This window comes from Artemia sp. Qi Xiang Cuo, chromosome 2, assembly GCF_049724085.1.
Source record: "Artemia sp. Qi Xiang Cuo chromosome 2, ASM4972408v1, whole genome shotgun sequence".
Classification (NCBI taxonomy): Eukaryota; Metazoa; Arthropoda; class Branchiopoda; order Anostraca; family Artemiidae; genus Artemia; species Artemia sp. Qi Xiang Cuo.
Window position 1 is genome coordinate 10,621,312 of NC_142795.1, and position 7,499 is coordinate 10,628,810.

Genomic DNA, 7,499 nt, shown 5'->3' on the forward strand with positions numbered 1-7,499 from the left:
TTTCAGACAACAAACACCCATGAAAGGCTAAGAAATCTAGCTCAGAAAAGTCAAAAATAGTAATTTACATATCCCAAATCATAAGTTTGTGAAAACACACACCTATGAAAGGCTAAGAAACCTAGCTCAGAAAAGTCAAAAATAGCACGCGACTCATCCCAAACTATAGGTTTCAGACAACAAACACCTATGAGGGACTAAGAAATCTAACAATAATCCTCGCATGGGGAGGGGTAAGAGAGTTACGAGGTTCCACTAGGAGCATAAATTCTATTATACTTGACTTATTGTATTCGAATACTATCACCTTAATTCTCTGTGTTTAGAGGTAATATCAATTGTCACAGCTAGGCAATAATCCTAGTGCGGGAGAGGGGAAGGGTTTTACGAGGTTCCACTAGGATCATAAATTCTATTATACTTGACTTATTTTAGCGGTATTCTATCTACTTTAGTGGGTGTATTTAAAGTTACAGCCGGTCAATAATCATAGCGGGGGGAGGGGGAAGGGCTTTACGAGCTTCCACTAGGAGCATAAATTCTATTATGCTTGAATTATTGTATTGGAATACTATCACCTTCTCCCCCCCCCTGCCCTCAGAAATGTGGGAACGAAGGGTCTCTGAGCCTTCTCCTTGATGCAGATGTTTTCCCTCCAAAATTGACCCCTCCCTGCCCTCAGAAATGGGGGGACGAAGGGAACGTTAGATCCTATTTTAAATTGACAATACTTATCAAACATCACTAGTGTATTATACAGATCACATATCTCATTACCCCTTTTTAAATGTTAATCAAATAATTCTGATTATAGTGTCCAATTTTTGGTCAGCTTTTCAAAATGTTCGTATTTGTTTAGAATGAAGTCTTTTTTATAGCAGATACCCCCCGTGCACCTGTACCCCCCGTGTACCTGAACCCCTGTATAACCGAAACACTGTACATCTGATCCTCCGTGCTCCTCGACCCCATTTAACTAATCCCCGTGTACCTGAATCCTCATGTAACTGAACCCTCGTGCAAGTCAACCCTCGTGCAACTCAACCCCCTCAAAACACTTTTCAGCCATTTCTTGTTAATTTTTTTTATTTCTAATCTATTTAAAACTGTCAACACTGTGCAAATCATCACTTGTGTATTATACAGTACACATTCATTCCATCTCCTCCAAAAAACTTTTCAGTCATTTCTTGCTAAAATTATCCAATCACTAATTACCCCTTTTTTTCTCCACCTTCAAATGTTCCTTTAGTGCCTACGCAATTAGATCGCCCAGTTAACACTAAGATGTAAATTGAGTAGGCCTCTCGCAATAACGAACCAAACCAGATTATACCCACTTAACCAGATCAAAAAATGGCGGTCACACTAACTAAAAAATACCAGTATAAAAAAATAAATAAACATGTATCCATGAGTTTGACCTCCAAAAAATGGGTGTCATAATAGAAAACCTGTCTGCCAACACATTTAGAGTTCATTGTAATAGGAATAGCCCCTGGTAACCCAATTACTTGAAAATACACACACATATCAACGTGTAATTCAATGTATATTTTCAATCTTATATGGCCTTACTACTGGTATCCACCCTCCGGTCAATCTGAATGTTAAGAACAGCACTAGAAATTCTGATTGCCAATCCAATGTGCCTCCTCCAAAGGTTATACGATCACCCTGTCTACATATATCTGATTATAGTTACCCTCCAATCACTTTTGACTTTTAAAAAAGGCACTGGATCTTTCAATTTCCAAATGAGCTGTTTTCGAGGTTTCTCAAAATTTCTATCAGATACATTTCAGGAAAATTAGAGGTGTGGGGGGGGGGAGTATCCACCCTCTCATCACTTTGAATCTTAAAAAGGGCAGCAGAACTCCTGATTACCAATCCAATGATCCCCATCCCCACGAAGTTTATACGATAGTCCTTTCTATATGCCCCCAGCACATAACTTACCCTGAGGGCTCTGGGTGGGTTGTCATCCTCAAAGACATAATTTCCCGACCAAATGAGCTTTTTTCGAGGCTTCTCAAAATTTCTATCAGATGCATTTCGGGATAATATGAGGCGAGGGGGGGAGGGGTATCCACCCTCCGATCACTCTGAATTTTAAAAGGGCACTGGAACTTTTATTTCACAGTCCCATGATCCCCCTCCGAAGTTTATACGATCACCCATTCTATTCATACACCTTATATGCCGCAACAGCATAGCTTACAGCCCTTGCCCTGAGGGCTGTAGGGGAGTTGTCAACCTCAAAGACATAATTTCCGAAACTTTCGACTACTTTGAGCAAAATGGATATCTCAAAATTTTGATTGCATGTGTTTAAGGAACTTGTGGGCATGGGAGGGGGGTTAGTTACCCTCCAATCACTTTTGAATTTTAAAAAAGGCACTTGATCTTTCAATTTCCAAATGAGCTGTTTTCGAGGTTTCTCAAAATTTCTATCAGATACATTTCGGGAAAATTAGAGGTGTGGGGGGTATCCACCCTCTGATCACTTTGAATCTTAAAAAGGACAGTAGAACTCCTGATTACCAATCCAATGATCCCCCTCCCCAAGAATTTTATACGACAGTCCTTTCTATATACCCCCAGCGCATAACTTACCCTGAGGGCTCTGGGTGGATTGTCATCCTCAAAGACATAATTTCCCGACCAAATGAGCTGTTTTCGAGGCTTCTCAAAATTTCTATCAGATGCATTTCGGGATAATATGAGGCATGGGAAGGGGGGGGGGGTATCCACCCTCCGATCACTCTGAATCTTAAAATGGCATTGGAACTTTTAATTACCAGTCCCATGACCCCCCTTCAAAGTTTATACGATCACCCATTCTATTAATACACCTTATATGCCGCCACGGCATAGCTTACAGCCCTTGCCCTGAGGGCTGTAGGGGGTTGTCAACCTCAAAGACATAATTTCCGAAACTTTCGACTACGTTGAGCAAAATGGTTATCTCAAAATTTTGATTGCATGTGTTTAAGGAACTTGTGGGCATGGGAGGGGGGTTAGTTGCCCTCCAATCACGTTCGACTATTAAAAACAGCACTAACCCTTTCAATTTCCAATCGAATGAGCTCTTTTCGAAGTTTCTACGACAACAAAAGGGCATCTCTAAATTCTATCAGATGCATTTCGAGAAAATACAAGATGTGGGAGGGGGGTATACACCCTCTGATCACTGAATCTTAAAAAGGGCACTAGAACATCTGATTTTCAATCAAATGAGACAATTCCGGAGTTTTTACGATCACTCTTTCTATATATACCTTATATGCCCCAGGATAGAACTTATAACCCTTACCATGAAGGTTGTGGGGGCGGGGGAGCTGTCGCCCTCAAAGACATAATTTCCGTCTTCAATTACGTTGAACAAAATGGCTATGTCACAATTTTGATTGGACGTGTTTGGGGAAATGGTGGGCGTGGAGGGGGGGGGGTTAGTTGCCCTCCAATCACTTTTGACTATAAAAATGTGCACTAGCCCTTTCAATTGTCAATCGAATGAGCTCTTTTTGAAGTTTCTTCGACAACAAATGACCATCTCAAAATTCCTATCAGATACATTTCGGGAAAATACGAGGTGTGTGTTTGGGGAGGGTATCCACCCTCCAATCACTCTGAATCTGAAAGAGGGCACTAAAACTACTGATTAGCAGTCCAATGATTCGCCTCCGAAGTTTATACGATCACCCTTTCTATATTTACCTTAAATGCCCCAGGGCATAACTTACAACCCGTCCTGAGGGATAGGGGGGGGGGTGTCATCCTCAAAGACATAATATCCGGATCTTTCAACTACGTTGAACAAAATAGGTATCTCAAAATTTTGATTGAATTTGTTTGGAAAATGGTGGGCGTAGGGGGGGTTTAGTTGCCCTCCAATCACTTTCGACTATTAAAAAGGGCACCGGTCCTTTCAATTTTCAATGGAATGAGTCCTTTTCGAAGTTTCTATGAAAACTCCTTCAATACGAAGTACCCTGGTCTAAAAAAAAAAAAAAAAAAAAAAAAAAAAAAAAAAAAAAAAAAAAAAAAAAAAATCTTCTGCCTATGATAAGCAATGTCTTTTTAAGAAACGGAACAAAGTTGATTTTTTTTTATTTTGGTTCAGAATCGCTTAAGTTATTATGTAAACTTCAAAGATATTTATGGTGATTTAATGTTTTAATTTAAACTAGAAAATGCCGGAAAATTCTAAAATTAGTTTTTTTTTTATAAAATCAACCCGCTACGTGATTAAGTTTACAACTTTGAGCACAATCAGTTATACAATGTCAGCAGGAAGGCCCAAAAACGAATATTTACAATTATTAAATTATTATAATTGTATTATTATTATTATGTTCTGCCTATGATAAGCAATGTCTTTTTAAGACACGGAACAAAGTTGGTTTTTTTTTATTTCGGTTCAGAATCGCTGAAGTTATTATGTAAACTTCAAAGATATTTATGGTGATTTAATGTTTTAATTTAAACTAGAAAAATGCTTGAAAATTCTAAAAATTAGTTTTTTTTTTATAAAATCAACCCGCTACGTGATTAAGTTTACAACTTTGAACACAATCAGTTATACAATGTCAGTAGGAAGGCCCAAAAACGAATATTTACAATTATTACAAATGACGATTCTCTTTTTTGACAAGGGATTACAACCATTCAAAAATCTTAAAAAAGAAAACCAAAAGTTTCAAGCTTAGTACATATTTGTGGTTAGAAATCACATTAGCTTCAATAATCAAATATTTTTGAAGACACAGTATGAAAAGACATTAAATTGCGTAAAGAGCAAAAAATTATTGATTGCAAAAACACTTGTATATATTTTAACAAGGGATTACAACAATTCAAAAATCTTAAAAAAGAAAAACCTTTTGAACGCAACCAGTTATATAGTGTCAGTAGGAAGGCCCAAAAAACGAAAATTTTCAATTATTACAAATGATGATTCTCTATTTTGACAAGGGATTGCAACAGTTGAAAAACCTTAAAAAGAAAACCAAAAGTTTCCAGCTTAATGCGTGTTGTTGTTAGAAATCAGACTAGCTTCAACAATTAAATATCTTAGATAAGGCATTAGTATGTATAGACAATAGATAGTGAAAAGAGCAAAAAACTGGTAATTTCTAAAATATTTTTATATATTTTAACAAGGGATTACAACAATTCAAAAACATTAATAAATAAAACCAAAAGTTTGAAGCTTAGTAGATATCGTTGTTACAAATTGGACATGCTTTAATAATCAAATATTATGCGCAGCGCAATAGCGCTGCCTAAGTAAAGAGCGATGTGAGCACAATGTACTATTTGTTTAGACCAGGGCACTTCGTATCGAAGTAGTTGTCGTAAAAACTTCAAAAAGGCTCATTCGATTGGAAATTGAAAGGGTTAGTGCCCTTTTTAATAATCTAAAGTGATTGGAGGGCAACTAACCCCCCTCTCACGCCCACCATTTCCCCAAATACATTCAATCATAATTATGAGACGGCCATTTTGTTCAACGTAGTTTAAAGACCCAGAAATTATGTCTTTGAGGATGACAACCCCCTACAGCCCTTAGGGCAAGGGTTGTAAGTTATGCCCTGGGGGCATGTAAGATATATATAGAAAGGGTGATCGTATAACCTTCCGAGGGGGGTCATTGGATTGGTAATCAGATGCTCTAGTGCCCAATGTAATATTCAGAGTGATCGGAGGGTGGATACCCCCCCCCCCACACACACACCTCATATTTTCATGAATTGCATCTGATAAAATTTTGAGATGCCCAGTTGTTGTCATAGAAACTTCGAAAACACCTCATTCGACTGGAAATTGAAATGGCTAGTGCCCTTTTTAATAGTTGAAAGTGATTGGAGGGCAACTAACCCCCTTCCCACGCCCACCATTTATCCAAACCCATCCAAACCAAATTTTTAGATAGCCCTTTTGTTCAACGCAGTTGTAAGGTCTGAAAATTCTGTCTTTAAGGATGACCCCCCCCCCCTAGAGCCCTCAGGGCAAGGGTTTTAAGTTATGCCCTGGTGGCATATAAGATACATATAGAAAGGGTGATCGTATAACCTTCGGAGGGGGTACATTTGATTGATAATTAGAAGTTCTAGTGCCGTTTTTAAGATTCAAAGTGGTCAGAGGGTGGATACAATCCCCGCACCCCTCGTATTTTTCCAAAATGCATCTGATAGAAATTTTGAGATGGCCATTTATTGTCATAGAAACTTCGAAAAAAGCTCATTCGATTGGAAATTGAAAGAGCCAGTGCCTGTTTTAATAGTCGAAAGTGATTGAAGGGCAACTAACCTCCCCCCCCACGCCCACCATTTCCCAAAACACATCCAATAATAATTTTGAGATAGCCAGTCTTTTTCAACGTAATTGAAAGGTCGGGAAATTATGTCTTTGAGGATGAAAACCCCCCAAAACTCAGGGCAAGGGTTGTAAGTTATAACTTGGGGGCATATAAGGTATATATAAATAGAAAGGGAGATCATATAACCTTTGGAGGGGGCACATTGGATTATTAATCGGAAGTTCTAGTGATCTTTTTAAGATTCAGGGTCATCTGTGGGTGGATACACCCCACACCACGTATTTTCTCGAAATGCATCTGATTTTTATCTTGAAAAGGTCATTTGTTGTCATAGAAACTTCGAAAACAGCTCCTTCGATTGGAAATTGAAAGGACCAGTACCCTTTTTAATGGTCGAAAGTGATTGGGGGGCAACTAACTCTTCTCCTGCCGTCACCATTTACCCACACACATCCAATCAAAATTTTGAGATAGCCATTTTGTTCAACGTAATTGAAAGGTCCGGAAATTGTCTTTGAGGATGGCATCCTCCCCCCAGAGCCCTCAGGGCAAGAGTAGTGAGTTATGCCCTGGGTACATATAAAGTATATTTAGAAAGGGTGATCGTATAAACCTCGGAAAAGGCTAATTGGATTTGTAATCTGAAGTTATAGTGCCCTTTTGAGGATTCAGAGCGATCTGATGGTTGATAACCCCTTACACCTCGTATTTTCTCGAAATGCATCTGATAGATATTTTTATATGCCCATTTGTTGTCGTAGAAACTTCGAAAACAGCTGATTCGATTGGAAATTGAAAAGGTCAGTATCCTTCTCAATAGTCGAAAGTGATGGGAGGACAACTAGCCCCCATCCCTCGCCCACCATTTCCCGAAACACATCCAATCAAAATTTTGAGAAAGCCAGTTTGTTTAACGTAATTGAAAGCACCGGAAATAATGTGTTTGAGGATGACAGCCCCCCAGAGCCCTCAGGGCAAGTTAAGATATTCCTTGGGGGCATATAAGGTATATATACAATACAAAGGGTGATCGTATAAACTTCGGAGGGGGCTCGTTGGATAGGTAATCAGAAGATCTAGTGCTTTTTTTAAGATTCAGAGTGATAGGAGGATGGATAACCCACACCTCCCAAACCTCGTATTTCCCCGTAAAGCATCTGATAGAAATTTTGGA